Raw genomic sequence first — 17,369 nt, 5'->3', positions numbered from 1 at the left:
GAAATATCACTGGATTCAAATAGTAAGAGAGTAAGGGAAAACGAAAAATGCTTACCATGACTTTTGCCTTTCCACCTATCGGTGGAAATGCCTCTCCAATTCCACTCGGTCACCTTAGAGGCGTGAAACACGCTCATCACCCCAGTCAAATATATCGGGCAAGGGTTCAGGTACGACTAGGGCCACTGAAAAAGCATAGAGAATTGAGTAAAAAAGAGGGACACCTGAGGGAAAGAGGAAAGATAATGCAAATAATGAAAAAAAAGATACTCACGGGCATTGTTCCATCGCTTCCGAAGAGGGCCGTGAACGGGGTCGTGAACATAATCGGTGTGTACCATCACAAATCGGTTGCACCATCCGCGATCGTGATTGTCTTTAACACTTGTAATAAAGCCCCGGGAGCCTCAATAAGCTAGATTTATTATTACTCATGAAGCACTCGGGGGAATAGAGATGGATAAGATGATCCAGAGTGAAAGGGAGGTTAGCCCAGGTCGCTAGGTACTGCAAGTAGCGAACTACTCTCCAAGTTTGGGGGGCTAGTTACCCGGGACAAATGCCATACCGGCGAAAAAATGCCTCAATAATCTCGTGGATTGAGAGGCCAAACCTGATGGTAAAAAGGAAAGTGTAGACCAAAGACATACCCGAGATATGGTAGGTAATACTAGCAGGAGGCGGAGATACGTTAACCTCAGGCCCCCATTGGTAGTCAATGTGAACTTGGGGGATGATGGAGTCATCAATCAAAGAAATAATACCTTCCACATACTCAAATTGAAGGTTGGCACGGAAATCCCTCTCAAAATTAAGATTGGAGGGAATAATGTCAGATGCAAGGGAACCTAAGTCTACCATTAGCATGGTAGAAGAAGAAAAAGGTTGGCGAAGGAAGGAGACTGCCGAAGTGGACCCTCTCTACTCTCGCAGGCTTGCAAAAGTAAGGTCAAAAGATGAAGATGTGGACGATGAAGACAGTGCGAAAGAAAAGGTTTAGAAGGTTGCAAGACAGGGTTTGCACAAAGGTGATGAATGAGAGTAAGGATAGGGAATATGGGCGTGATCACCCGCTTAAATAGCCAGTAGGCGTAATCATTAACCTCGGGGAAAACAGCGGTGTGCCCTGTCAGTGAAGCGTCAATCGGCATCTTTGAAAGAGTGCCGTCGAATAAGTGACTAGGTGCATTAAGTGCCTGCCTGACGAAACGTCTGACCCAGGGAAAAGATGCGACGTCTTGATTCCCGTGAAACGTTTTGGGAAAGAGCGAACTCTTCCACTTCCCGTGCTTATGAAAATGTACTGGGTAAAAGATGACACTGAGCAAGTTGGCATACCCGGAGACCATAGCAACTCGGGGAAATATTACAGTTGTCTCCCATTTCAGTCAAATCCCGTCGCATCCACCCAGTCCAATCAGAGCGCCATAGCGCACGTAGGCAGGGTGACGTCCACACAGTCTTGTCATCATGACTTGTAGGGTAGGATAGCCTAGTTTGGGCCTATATAAACAAAGGGTTGAGGAAGAATGAAGGGAAAGCAAGATCTGAGACTTGCCTCATCAGATTGTAACATTATCATATAATTATGAATGGGGAAAATTCATGGGAGTTGGTCCGGAAGCATTCTTAAGATCATTTTTCTGTTATTCTTATTACTTATTTGTCGTGGTTATGCTTGTCATTGCTCCGAACCGGGCTCACAGATAAAATTCTCAAGATCGAATACGTCCCAGTTGTCTTCAAACCCTTAGAAAATAAATCTCTAACTGATTTTTTGGTTAAACCCGATTTTACCAGAAAACAACACGACTACCATTTTGTTTGAATAATAATTTCTCTAATTATTACAATTTAAATATAGTTAAGCCACCGTCATGTACCATTACTCAAGTAACTAGTAAACTCATCCGCGCTTCGCGCGGTTGATAATAAGACCGTTAAACTTCAATTTATTACATATAAATTTTCTTATCATTTTATTAAATCTTAATAAAATGTAGGTATATTTACAAAAGTATTAGTAGCCTTTATATTTTCCTGAAAGTATTTTAGTAGATTGTAATTTAAAGTACTCGTTCCGATACATCTCAAGCACAATGCCTTTAGAATCATCAAACATACTGTAAGTAGCATGTGTACATCAATAAGTGTTATCTAAGTTAATAAGTAAATTCGTTTATAATTAATGACTCACCTTGATACACATTATCGATGAGTCTAAATATTTGAATCATGCATAATAATACCTCTCTTAATTTATAGAAAGAAATCAGGCGATTATATAAGCAAATTAATGATGTTTTGGTAACGAAAATGTACTTGATGATAATCTTTTCCATTTACCTAAATCCGGATGATATCTAATATCATATTTTATCATAAAAAATATCATTCAATTAGAAAATAAAAAACCAGTATATTAAAAATAATGGAGCATTTTTTTAGCTTCTATTATTGGTATCTCCTTTTCATGCCCTTTTCACTTCTACCAGTAATTATAGAGCTATATATGAGGAAGGCTCTAATTTGAATTAAATAAAAAAAAAGAGTAATTACGTGTATCAAAATGACATAATAGTAAGAAAATATACATACAGGTGAAGAAAGTTGACACGATACCTTTTATAAGACCATCTCTATTACTCTTGCATAATGATCATTAAGTTTGATCGGTCATCTCCAGCCCACTTGGCTTCCTTATATTTCTCGAATTTTCAACTCAAATTTTGAAAAAAGTTATGATTCTTAAGATGACACAAAATAATACTCTAATATTTTGAATTTTGAAATTTAATCGTTTGGTAACATATTGACAAAGAATTTGGAATTTTGTAACTTTCTTACACGATAATGGTTAATTTACATTCTAAAGAAATAGGGAAAACATCTACCTATTCTAAGAGACACGTGGTTAATATGAATGCGAGAATGTAGAATATAACATCTTCCAAATAGTCGTGCCAGTGTGGTCCATGCTCAACAACAGAACTCTTTACTCACTTCTAGTGTCATTATCATATTCATCCAACAGTTTTCACCTCCATCTTCCTTCAATAATGCCTTAACTCCTCCTCCCATTTAAGACCCATCTCCTCGAGGATGTAATCCCGTATTCCACACCTAATTCCTAATAATGTTGTTGCTTGCAATAAAAGATATGTAATATTAATTAATTATTTTCCACACCACAAACACATATAACTATAATTTATTTTGCTTGTGACATTGTAAAATGTGAATATTCAGCCTTCAATTTTTTCCTCATGAATAAATATGAAAGGGTAGAAGTAACCTCTTATGACACTGCATAAGCATTAAATTTTTGAAAGTAGTAACTGTCAATTTGAAGCACACAGTAACGATTATTTTGGAAGACAACCATTGGTAAACCTGGTGACTTTAAATTTTTGTTCTTTCTTAAATGAAAATTATGATTTAAAAGTAAAAAAAATTGAGAAAAAGGATAAAAAAGTTTACTTGCATGTGAGATTTTCAATTATCAATTTCATATAGATATATGAATATAAATTTCTTGGCTAAGTACACATGGTTGCTTGTCGTAAAATTGGCCGATTATTTATGAAGAGATTTTGAAAGTGTTCAACCATTAAAATTTACCAAGAAAATAGAAGAGGAAGAAACATGAAAAATATTTAACTACCTTCTTATTAATTATCCAATTCAATTAGAAAACGAAATGAACCCAAACAATTAGGATATAAATAATAAGCAAATTGATTATAGAATAAACTGTTAAGAATATGAAAAGAACCAGCAGAAACAAATTACAATTACAATATTATCAACATATATAACTTGCGCCACTAAATACTAAACAATTAATAAAAGACGGGGAAAGAAAGAAATAATAATGCATTATTCTATAATGTAAAGAACACGAATTGAAGAGCTACAAAAGGATGTTGGATTCACATTCTGGGACCTAATTAGACAGGAAAATACAAAATTACTGACAAACAAAGACTTTAAATTCAAGTATTACAGTAAACGATGATAAACGAAAATGAAAAAACAAAATCGTGTTTCAATTGATTCAAACTAACCTTTCATGGTCTAGAGTAAATCCAGCTTATGCATCGCATAATATGATAGGATTCATCTGATAATCAACTTTAAATTGATCATATACAATATTTTATTTTATTTTATTTTAAAAAAGTGAGCACTATGAAGTAGAAGACGAACCTGAACATGATCAATGATGTCGATTGTGGCTTTTGTACCCTTTCATTCATACATGTGAAGAGATGCGGGTTTTATAAAGTAAGTTTTCAATTTTTAATATAATTAGCAGACAACTTTGATATCTCAAAAGCTCTTGAACAAGCACGTGAATGAATAATTTAATCACCATTAACCTCAAAGGAAAAACAAAAACCATCTTCCCAAAAAATATGCAAAGCCTTAATGCTGTGCTTGTAAGAATTGAAATTAAAATAATCAAGCAATGAAGTGTGTAATTACCACTTACCAAATCAAAAGCATATAGAGGAAGAAAAAGGAGGTGCAAGAGGCAAAGTTTAGTGGATTGGTTGCTGAAGAAACCACACTCTTAGAGTCACATTGTTTCTACGTTTTATGTTATTTCATTGCATAAATGATCATTAAATTAATGACACTGTCTCTTCGGCTTTCTAAACTGATAAAGAGGTGGGTTACATTATTAAGAAAATGTAATTAAGACTTTTGCATATTCTAATATAGTAACATATAAATAGGGGGAAAATAAGGAAAATGTCAAAAAAAGGAGAAAATAAATAAATAGGATTCTAGGCCATAGAGAGGTGTTACATCACCTTGTTTATCCCTAACTTTATATTATATATAGATATAGATAGTTTAAGCTTAAATTGTTCTTCTGGAAAATCAAAAGTCCCCCAAACCTGATCATCATCTTAATAGCATTCCACATTTATCTTTCCTTTAAAAGCAACGTTTCATTTTTTAAATCTTTATTTGGATTATATCTATATTTTTGCAGAAAAATATTATTAGAACTTTATTGAAGGTAAAAAAAATAAATTGTCATTCAATTTTATAAGGGCATTTTATTATTTTGACTTTTCACTTGAGATGTTCTCACTTTTAATATAATATATGATGATATGATTCTAATTTTGCAAATAAATTAAAAAGAACCTTAAAGATCAAACCTATATTATTAAGTTTCTTATGAATTAAGAAAGAATAATTCAAGAAAAAAGAAAAAAGAGGGAGAAACCTTTTCTATTCTCTAATAATTGTGATGAGAAACATGATTTGAAGTAAATTAAAGTGCCATTACTTTATTTCTTATTCACCAATTTACTTTTAGTGTCATAAAAAAATATTTAATTGAAGGTTCCTTTTTCTTTAGATGTTTTATTATATTTTGATACCGGTACTTGTTCTGAGTTTTAGAGCCGGTCTCCAACTTTAGCTCCCGTTTGGCCATAGATTTTGGAAGCATATTTTGAGGATTTCTTTTCAAATTTTTGTGTGGCCATAAAATTTTGATAGATTTTGAAAACAAAACTTCGAATTCCCAAATTATAGCTCAAACCTGTTTTTGGGCCAAGATTTATGTTTTGGGCTTTTCAAAACTTTTAAAAACTACCCCAAACTTTTGTATTTTATAAAAAAAAAAAACTATCTATTTATGACCCAACTAATTCATCTACCATGTCCCTCCATTAAAGTCATATCTATCATGTTTTCGCAATTAAAACCGTCTCTTCTATAAAGTGAAGATTGTTCGTACAATGTGAAAAGATTATATTAAAGAATAACTAGTTACTACCATTGTTTTTTCCCTTGCACGGATGAATCTTTGTATTGTAATTTGAATTGTAGTAGGTAGTAAGTGTGTTATTAACAATTGTTATTAAAATATCATGTTCTGTATAATTTGGAATTAGCAAGTAAATGTTTTTGTATGGTTGAGTATTCTTGATAAATTTTAGAATTTATGGGTATAAGTAATGTTTCATGTTTTTCAAAACAAAAAGTGAAATATGTTTTGAAAAACTATGATCAAACACATTTTCAAAACTTGAAAAACTTCACCCAAATCAAAATTTTCAAATTCTTTTTGAGGGAATCTATGGCCAAACGCTAGCTTAAATTTTTCTAGTTAAGCCGTCGTATGCTTTGAATGAAGTTTCTAGAAATTATTCACTGATGACAATTGATCTTAGTTTTCTATATTGACTAGTGGCAGACACCGGTAACTTAGTCAAATTCCTTCTTAATTTTTAGGAGCAAGAAATTTCTTAAATGCGAAAACACCAAATAATATGGAGGGGACGGAGTAGTATTTTAATTTCTGCATATGCATTTCGGGGTGAGTGGGGTCTGTGTTCTCTTTTAATTGGGTTTGTATTTATTAAATAAAAAAAATAAAAAATTACCCATCGAAAATTGTATTTTCCGGCAGTAGTAATTTTTGTGTTTGTAGGGTGAAAGTTTTGTGATGTTTATGTTAGAAAATATGGTTATGCGACTTTGATGAAAAAAATTATACTCCCTCCGTCCCAAAAATATTATTTTAGTTTAACTTGGTACGGAGTTTAAAGAAATAAAGGAAGACTTTTGAAATGTGTGATCCAAAATAAACTTTAGAATTATTTCTAAATATAGAAATATATCAATCTTTTTAGAATAAACTAATAAAAAAAGTAAGAAAATATTTTTGAGACGGAGGGAGTAGCTATATGACTTGTCTCTTTAAGTCCTCTCCCAAGAATCAAAGCTCTTTGAGAGTGTTTTATTTTTATTTTTATTTTTATTTTTATTTTGGGAAGGTTACTATTGGTGATTTGTATGTGGAGAAGCAAAGGAAAAAAAAATGGTACTTTGATTAATACATACATTTCTGCAAAGATGCTCTGAGGCATTTAGGGAAGAAAGCAGCTTTAGATACATCTTTTTAGTTCCCAATCACACAGCACCACAGGATCGGAATCTCACATGAGAAATGACGGGTCTTTTGACCAAACATTTTAGGAAATACTTATATCTTTATGTTTAATGTTTGTTCCATCCAACGATAGGCTTATGCATGGTATTGATAAGGAAGGAAACGAATAAACAATTCATTTGGTGGAACTTAAATACTGAACAAGAATAGAATATAGAATTAAAAGTGGGTAGCTCATGGTATTCTTTATGCGATATGTCAGCTTTATTTCTAACAAAATTAATATATTGAAGCTTCATCTTGAACTTTAATTAAAATAAATCAACCAATGCAGATTTTGTCGTGTAGTTCGATATAAAGTAAGTAAAGGCACAATAATTGAGGAGCTCTTTTTATCTATAAAAAATGACTTTCCCTTCACCAAATAGTATTTAATTTGAGCTCTGCAGTCTCCATCTTCCTTGGTGATAAAGACATAATCCAGTTAAAATCTCATATATTTTGGTTTTCTACCGAAATTTTTTCTACTTTTGATTGGTAAATCATTTGACCTATTGCATTAGTTTCCTTTGATGAATGAATTGGTTACTATTTTTTGTTCGTGCAGAGCAGAGGTAGCAAAGTTAAATTTCACCGTTGTAAGTTTTTTCTTGTTCCAGCTCTGATCAGAAAGCAGCTTAGCCTTTCAACGACGTGAAGGTAACCTCATATATTTACCATGTCTCTCTATCTATCTATATATGCCTGTGCTGAAGTAATATGGTAGGCAAATTCAGTCATTCTTACCACATATTACTAGACCTAGTTTTTGTTGTTATTTGCATATTCATCTCACCAAATTGATCTGGGATCTATATGGGGAAAGTAGAAGACAAACCAAGAAAAAAAGCTGCTAGAATATACTGATTGTTATTAGTAGTTGAAGCTCTACTAAATAGAAGACAATAGTTTGATTCTTATGAATAATTGACATATAGTTCCTGCAATGGTTTCATTTCTAGTAACAAGAATTAGTTGACTGTTATTCTATTTGATTTCCTGCTTAAGTGACAATTAGTTGCATACATAAAGATAAACAACCGTAAACTGTTTGAAGAGGTAAATTTCATATATACAGAAGTACCTAAACTAAATTTTGTAACTAGAATCTAAACTATATCTATATTATTGAGATGAACAAGGAGTCCTTTCTATTAAATAAACTGGACATGAAAAATATAAATTTTGTGATATACGGGCAAGAGTTGTGCAAAAACTAGTAAACGAGAATTGATTTATGCAACGTTAGGTGAATGCTCATTACCGTACAAAACACAGCAGTCAGCGGGTCAGTCCAAAAACACAAGTGGGCTTGGAAAAATCTACTCGTTTTTTTCTATCCTTGCACAAATAGTGTAAATATACTTTTTTCGCTAAAGATTTTTTTTTAAAAAGTTATTTAATTTATTTTTTAATTAAAAAAATGTCATGTTGCTTTAAAAAAAAGTCTACTCATTTTTTTGAGTAGACATATTTTTCTAACGCCACATAGTAAATTTTTTTCTAGTGGGTCGGGTCTGGTTCGTTTTAAAAAAAATCTCTGTGGCTTTAAAAATAAGTCTACTTATTTTTTTAAACTAACCAGACCGGATCCACCAGGAAAAAATTGTCATATGGCTTTAGAAAAATATGTCTACTAAAAAAAATGGGTAGACTTTTTTTTTTAAAGCCACGTGGTATTTTTTTTAATTAAAAAATAAGCTAAATAATTTTTAAAATAAATTTCTTTAGCAAAAAGGGTATATTTGCACCTTTTTGTAACGACACGGGTATAGTTTCACCACTTTTATAACGGGTATATCTGCTCTAAATCGCAAAGTTGAGGGTTATATTTATACTTTTTTCCTTGTGATTATGGTTCAGTCATCATCTTATTCTTCAAGTTTAAGTTGAGCTTCTTTTTCTTCTACTTCTTACAAATATGAACAATGAAATAAAGTATTCATATCAAATTACATTAAGAAATTCTCATTCTCACCACAAGTAAAGAAACTATTATCAAGGAAATTTTAGCAACACAAGCATTAAGGCCTGAGAATTAAGAAGTCTGAGCTTTTAAAACTATGTCTGAATAAAAAATATTCTGACAAGGTAATCATTTTAAAATTAACAAGTCCAAACATAGTAAAATCATGTCCGGCTAGATTATACAATTTAATAGTTCATATTCAAGTCAATCACTATTCAATTGTTATAGACTGTGTGATTTAAATGACAATTAATATGCTTTATTTAGGACCTAGTGGCAGGACTCCCCGAATGGTTCATATTCAAGTCAATCACTACTCAATTGTTATAGACTGTGTGATTTAAATAACAATTAATATGCTTAATTTAGGACCTAGCGGCAGGACTCCCCGAATGGTAACAAAAAACACTATCACAGTGAATACGTCTTGAGTTTGCACCATCCATCAACGTAATAAGATAAATTGATTGATTTAGTAGCTAGGGTATTGGACTTGGTATTGAATATATGGGCTTATGTCTATAGGTAGCGATAAATATAAGGTATACCAATTTCAGAATTCTAAATTTTTAAAAATTAAATCCTAAATCCAACCCAAAAATCGAACATATTTGGATTTCGATTTTGACGAAACTTTTCACTTATCAACTCCATAAAAAGGCAAGCGAAAAATTTAGCCACTTCCATAACATTCTGATGTCAATTCCCATTTCACAAAGTTTGTCATATAGATTTTAACTATACAGAAGAGCCGGTTGGCTCACTTTTTCGTCGTTAGTCCATAAAAAAAAAAGTGTGGGCCCCATATTAAACACAAACTAATATTTTTTTTAAAAAAAAGTGGAACCCACCATCTCCAAAGTCACGGGAAAAAAAAAGTGGATCCCATATTAACAAAATTCAGCAATATAAAAAAAAAGTGAATCACATATTAAAAAAAACAAACAATGACAAAAAAAAAAGTGCATCCCATATTAAAAAATCAAACAATATTCATGTAATTTCCAAAGTATCTCATTAAATCAATAATGATGGGTTCATTGCCACATGCGTATCAACCTAATAGTGGGAGCAAATGGAATTATTGTACAACAAAAAATATAGACCCCATATTATTGCTTTTCTTCAAAAGGTTAAATAGCCAAACCATACAATTTTTTTTATTTTTTTATATTAGCCTGAGATGTAATATAGATATTAAACTGTTGTATTTGCTATTCCGCCATGTTATTTCTTTGTTATGTTTACTAAAATAAATATACTTAAAATACTTATATTTTACTACTATATAGAAGAACCGGTTTATAAGCAAGATCATCGTTCGTCCTTTGGTCCCACTTTTTTATTTAAGGGCAAAAAAATCCTTTGTGGTCCCACTCACTTTTTTTATTTAAGGGCAAAAAATGACATTTTATACTTTATATTATCAACTCTTCTAAAAAGTAGATAGAAATACTTTATTATATTTCTATTTTTCTACTATATAGAAGCATCGGTTTACTCATGCTTCGTCGTCAGTCACTCTTAAAAAATAAAAATAAGGTGAACCCCATACTAAAAACACCAAGCAATATTAAAAAAAAAAGGAAAAAAAGTGGACCCACCCTCTCCAAACTCATAAAAAAAAGTGGACCCTACCCTCTCCAAACTCATGAAAAAAAAAAAACCCCATATTAAAAAAAACAAGCAATGTAAAAAAAAAAAAAACGTGCACCCCGTATATTAAAAAATTAGACAATATTCATGTAATTCCAAAAGTATCCCGATCAAGTCAATAATAGTGGATTTATTGTCACATGCGTATCAACTCATTAGTGGGAGCAAATGAAATTATTGTACAACAAAAAACATGAACCCCATATTATTGCTTTTCTTCAAAAGGTTAAGTAGCCAAATACATACAATTTCCTTTCTTTTATTATATTAGCCTGATATCTAATCTAGATATTTAACTGCTGTATTTGCTATTCTGCCATGTCATTTATTTGTTATGTTTACTAAAATAAATATACTTAAAATATTTATATTTTAAAATAAGATAGAATTTAATTACTTTTTCATTTTTATTCTTACTCTAATAAATGTGAAAAGAGATTAATATCAAATGAAGATCAAATAATGAATAAGATAAATTAGTCAAATTATAATACTAATTGACGTTTCTTTAAAAAATCATGCAAAAAACAACATGACAAGTAAAATGAGCTAAACCGAGATTATTTATTAAAAATTAAAAAACAGTATTTCTTCGTTTAAATAGAAAATCAATTTCTACTTTGTTTCGTTTTAGATGTAAAATTAATTTAATAATTTGAATTAGAATTATCCAAATCAAAATTTGATAAAAAATAATAAGTATTTTACACATTTAAATTAATCGAATTAAAATTGAAAATATCAACTGATGCTTAAATATTGCTATTCTTTTATCTCAAAGAGAGGAAAATAGTTTCCTTCTAAACAAGTCTTCTCTTTTAAAAAATATTAATAAATTTTTGCCTACTTTGTATTCGTAGCAAACACGAATATAATAAAGTTTTAGATACGGAGCACAAACTACAATGTTATATTAATCGTGTTTTGAACATAGTATATATATATATATATATATATATATATATATATATATATATATATATATATATATATATTATCACTATCCAAACACAACTACATACACATAGATACACTATAATCCAAAGTGTTGGGCCCGTGCTCATAGGCCGATCTAGTTTTAATTAGAAATTCCAGGACATCTTTTTATCTAATTAAAGTATTATAAAGAAAAGAAATAAAACATTAAACTCTCTAGTCGCTAGCTTTAGGGGATGAAGGATCTTCGGCAGCAAGTTTATCCCGAACCCCATAAGACACAAAACATAGATTTATTTGAGAAAATCTACTATAATTTTCACAAATATTAAATTGAAATTCAAAATTTTAAAAGTACAATGAGTTCAATAAGAGGAAATGATCTCCTATGCTCCTTGACAATTTAAATATAAGAAAATGACTTATAATATCTTGTGTATTATTTTTGTAGATCTCATATGTTATTTATTTCTGGTAAAAAAGGTCATAATAAAAATAACAATTATAATGGTCTATAAAACCGAATATGTAGTTTAGTGCTAGAAACTTTAAAGATTTAAGCCATCAAACTTAAATCCTGCATTCGCCTCTGGTTGCATATTACTTTCGTTGTTTTTTCAAATTGTACTCCTAAAAATATGTTCACACCAAATTTGATTATAGTACTATTTTTGAAAATTATAGGAAGATAGAGTATCTATTTACTATTGGATTTTTTCTGGTAATTTACCAACTTCTGAATTTTTTTTGTTAGTACTATAGTGATGGAGGCATTATCATCAATCATCAAAGAGAAAGTATGGGATCCATACATGGGACTAGAGGAAAAAACAGAAATCCTTAGAAGTAAGATGAAAGTGTTGATCAGTCGTAGTAAGGATGTCATGTCTGAAGCAAAAGATGCAGAACAACATTCAAGTAAGAAACGGAAGACAGAGGTCGACAATTGGCAGAGCAACGTACAAACACTAGAGAATAAGTTTAAATGCTTTGAGCAAGAAGTAGAACAGAGATCTAAGTTTTCACGCATAGGGTTGTCGAATCGTGCCAATAAAATTCATAAAGAAGTGGAAGATCTCCTAGACCAAGGTAAATTTTCTGAGGGGATTTTGCTCAATATAAATGAAGAAAAAGTGCAGCCTTTGGTGACAACAAACTTGAAAGGCAAAGTATTTGAGCAAAGTCTAAAGGAGGTGGTAGAGTACTCTTTGAGTGAAGTTTCTAAAATTGGCATTTGGGGGATGGGTGGTGTGGGCAAAACGACCCTTGCCAAGCATATCTATAACTATCTCCTCAAAGAATCAAGATTCTCAGGTCATGTTTATTGGGTCACTGTATCACAAGATTTGAGCATTCCCAAAGTGCAAAGAAACATTGCCAAAACGTTCGGTCTAGACCTTTCAAGTGAGGATGACGAGGAGAAGATGGCGGCCCAATTGTTCGAGAGTTTGAAGAGGATTAAAAGCTTTGTGCTCATATTGGATGATGTATGGACTCATTTTGATGTAACGAAGGTAGGAATTCCCTTGGAGATTGGTGAGGGTAAAATGATCATAACTAGTCGATCAAGTCAGGTGTGTGACAGGATTGGCTGCCAAAAGAAAGTAAAAGTAGCAACTCTTTTGATGACTGAATCTTGGGAATTATTTGTGGAAACACTTGGTCACAGTGGAGATCTCCCAATGGAAATAGAAGAAATAGCAAAAAGAATGACAAAGAAATGTGACGGATTACCACTGGGGTTAATTACTATGGCTGCAAGTATGAGAGGAGTGAATGATATTTTTGAGTGGAGGGACGCATTTGAAGAATTCACAGAATCTTGTATGCAAATGGAGAATATGAATAACGAAGTGTTTTCCGTTCTCCGCTTTAGCTATAATCGGTTGAGGGAGCCAAGATTACAGAAGTGTTTTCTTTATTGCTGCTTATACCCTGAAGACTTTCAAATTGAGAGAGATGAATTGATTCGCCGTTTTATTGTTGAAGGATTGCTAGTTAGGAGGAACAACAGGAGAGCAGAATTTGATCAAGGTCATGCAGTATTGAACAAACTGGAAAGGGCTTGCTTATTAGAAAGTGTTTCGAATTATGGAGGAGAAAGAACATGTGTGAGGATGCATGATTTGGTGAGACAGATGGCACTGCGTATTGCAAGAGATGAATTTAAGTGGATGGTGAAACCTGGAGCACAATTGCGTGAAATACCCGAGGAGCAAGAATGGTCAGAGGACTTGGACAAGGTTTCTTTGATGGAAAATGATATAAAGGAAATTCACAGCCCTTATCCAATGTATGTCCTCGGCTTACAACTTTTTCATTGCGAGGAAATCGTAGTTTGAGTCAAGTTGTAGATCCTTTTTTGGTGCAGATGCCTGATCTACGTGTTCTGGATCTAAGCTACACCGCAATACAACAGCTGCCTAGTTCCGTGACAAATTTAGCAAGTCTCTCTGCATTACTGCTGCGATGTTGTGCAGAACTTCGATTTCTACCGCCGTTGGACAAGCTTAAGAACCTCACTGAATTGGACCTTTACTTCACAAATATCAAGGAAGTGCCCCAAGGCTTAGCAAGCTTGGTTAATTTAAGATGCCTGGACATGAGAACAGAGGAGAAACCATTTAAAAAACCAGTTGTAGATATTTTAGCTAGGCTCTCTAATCTTCAATTCCTCTCGATTCATTTTGCTATACGAGTAGAAGATTTACAGGGGATGAGAAAACTAGAGGTATTTCACGGGGTGTTTGTTGATGTTTGTAGTTTCAATGGATTTGTCAAACATCGACAATCTTGCGGGAGGCCAAGTTTCTTTGAAATTGCTTTAGAACCGAAACAATCTTCCAGTTTGGGTTTCAATTTTATTCGTTACGATAATAAAGTGATTCTAAAGGACCTGGTTCTCACCGGGGACAATGTAGAGATGCTATGCTATGATAAAATAGAAGAAGAGCGAGATGTGACTCTTCTACCACTGGACACTCAAGAGTTAGTAATTGACCACTGTGATATTCTCACCTTAGGCAATAGCTTGTTAGATACTATTCCATCTTTGATTCAGTCCAAAGACTTGAGAGCAATTCATATTATTAGATGCAGAGGTCTAGAGTTCTTAATGAGGTTATCTTGTTGTAGCTCAATGGGTGAAAGAATGATGGGAGATCATGAACTGACATTGCGCTTGTCTTGCTTAGATGAATTCAGTGGTCTTGTTAAGTTGGAGTTAGGAGAAGCTTTGCCTGCAGTTGGAATCTTTCCCCATCTTTGCAAGCTTCAAGTTTTTAGTTGCAATAAAATGAAGAAGCTAATCCCTGGGTGGTTGCTGCAATACCTCCTAAATCTGACGGAAATAACTGTAGACGGCTGCACGGAAATGGAAGAGATAATAACAGAGGATGAAGAAGAACAAGCAAAGCAGTGCGCGAGCTCAGCCTCATCATCATCTCCTTTTCCTTCAAATGAAAGCAGAAGCATCAAGGATAATGAGGTTGTTCTACCAAAGTTGCAAAGTGTTCAGATAAATTGTTTACCAAAACTCAAGAGCATATACGAGGGAAGAATGACTTGTGGTTCTATTCAGCGTATAACAGTGTTGTCTTGTTGGAAGCTGAAGAGACTTCCATTTACTCTTCCTCTTCTAAACGGGCAGCCATCAGCTCCTCCAGCTCTTCAAGAAATCTCCATGGATCATGAAGCAGCATGGGAAGCTTTGGAATGGGACCATCCTGAGTACAAGAGTGTCCTCCATCCTTTTTTCAAACCCAGGTGGTAGAGTCAGACCTCAGGTACATATTTTCTCTTCTTTTCTAATTTCATTATTTTGAATACTAAATTCTGTAGCTTTGGGCTGAAGCAAATATATAAAGACAAAAGCTGCTACTTACTGAAATTTAACAACTGATGCGCAGAACTCTCATCTTTCTAGGATCGTGCCGTGGTGGAGATGAGCAGCTGATGGGTCATTGATCTTTCGCCATTTTTGCAGTGACAAATATGTTATCAGAGGCAACTTTAATTTGGGATTCAAAAATTTATGTGGTTTACACCAAATTGGGAGCTATGCGTGGCCCCCTTTCTTCTCGTATATTGCGGAGCACTCTCTTAATTATGGCTTTAGTTTTCTAGCTTTTTCAATTTTTCTTGGTGGTTGTAATTGTTTTGCTGTCTCAGTTTATATTAATCATTAATCTAAGGAGTCAAAAGTTGTGCAAAAGTAAAGTGATAGATTTTTAGGTGAAGTCAAACTCCTACATAGTAATTTATATAAATTGTAAAATAATTATAGTATCCGATTCAAATTCTCTTGCTTTGGATCGGATGGGAAATACTCACGTTATTTAATATGTTGCTTGAGTATGAATAAGAACAAAATATTAATTAATGAAGGGTTTTCTTATTCAAAAGATTATATCTTGAGTATAATTTCAAAAGTTTAGTTGATTTCAAACTCCTAATTATTAGGGAAAGTCCTACATATTACGATTCTATCCAATGCCACATAATACTTAGATGATTTTAAAAGGGCATAAAAGTCTATCAATATTTAGAGGATATTGTCGTCGTTCAACATTTAGTAAAAATTATTCGTGCTTTTAATATATGTAGATAGATAGCCTAGTTTTTACGAACGTGCGTTGCACGTTACTAATAGCACATAGATGTTCAGACGATCAACATTTTGTGTTGAACAATCGTGCTTTTATAAGTCTAACTTGGCCTAAGTGAAGAATAATCATTACTACAAAACATGAATTAGTGATGAAGAAATTTTGTAGCTAAACAGAAAGTTATGTTGTTGATCCTGATTGCAACGAGTTATCAAACTTTTGTTAGCTACGAGAAATATAGCGATGAATTAGTGACGAAATTTATAGCTAATTTTAATTTTTTTTAGTAAATAATAATAATAATTTCACGTGAATAAAAGAATTTTCAACATTATGTTTTGAGTATGTAATTTTATAAAAATCATATGAATATTATTAAACACTGTTTGAGTTACGAAAATTCTAAATACTGATCCGATTCAACTTGCTCAATAAAAGAAGCGAATTTGTTCGACAAAAGTCCTCAAATGTGTCTATTATAATTTTTGATCGTTACCTCGAATGCCTTCTTGTTTTTGTTTTGCCTCTAACTTATGAAGTTATTATGATTCCGTCCTTATTTTCTTTTAGGATTAATTTGTAGAATATAAGTAACATTAAAAAGTGAAATGATAAGATTGTAATATCAATGTTTCTTTGGAGTCGTGCAATTTTTTATTATTGTTGCTTTTGGTGAGAAAGACTCTAGCCTTTGGGGTTATTTTAATTTTTCAATTTTTTAGTTGAAAGCGTCCCATAATAGTACATATAAACATATATTAAAAGCTTTATCTCCAAACATGCAAGCTAAAAGCAGTGAATTAATAAATCCCAACTGCGTAGGCAGACTCTACCATTGTGAACCAAGAATCATCATCATATATAATACTAAATCATAAGAGAATTTTCTTTTAAATCAATATGCATAAGTACAAGCTAATTATATTCCTAAAGAATAACATAAAATGGACGATTAGAACAAGCAGACTGTTAGATACAGAAGAAAAACGCTGAAAGATGAAGATAATAGGTGGAAGTTTACAATCAACAGTGCTTGGGATATTATGAGGCATAAGAGTCACATACAGGAGGACTTCAAACAATTGTGGATTAAGGGAGTTCCTTTTAAAATTTCCTTCTTTCTGTGGAAGTTATGGAAATGGATAATCCCTACTGATGATAATTTGATGAGGATTAATATTGCCGTGGTCTCTAGATGTTACTGTTGCAGAGTTCCTCAACAAGAAACTATGCAACATTT

At 32.5% G+C, this 17,369-nt stretch overlaps 1 pseudogene; it reads left to right on the top strand.

The window, feature by feature from the left end:
- The first annotated feature begins 865 nt into the window (after positions 1 to 865).
- Positions 866 to 15,820, top strand: LOC132608122 (probable disease resistance protein At4g27220; annotated as a pseudogene).
- The last annotated feature ends 1,549 nt before the right edge of the window (positions 15,821 to 17,369 follow it).

This window comes from Lycium barbarum, chromosome 8, assembly GCF_019175385.1.
Source record: "Lycium barbarum isolate Lr01 chromosome 8, ASM1917538v2, whole genome shotgun sequence".
In the NCBI taxonomy this organism is placed as follows: Eukaryota; Viridiplantae; Streptophyta; class Magnoliopsida; order Solanales; family Solanaceae; genus Lycium; species Lycium barbarum.
This window is presented reverse-complemented; position numbering and strand designations above follow the sequence as displayed.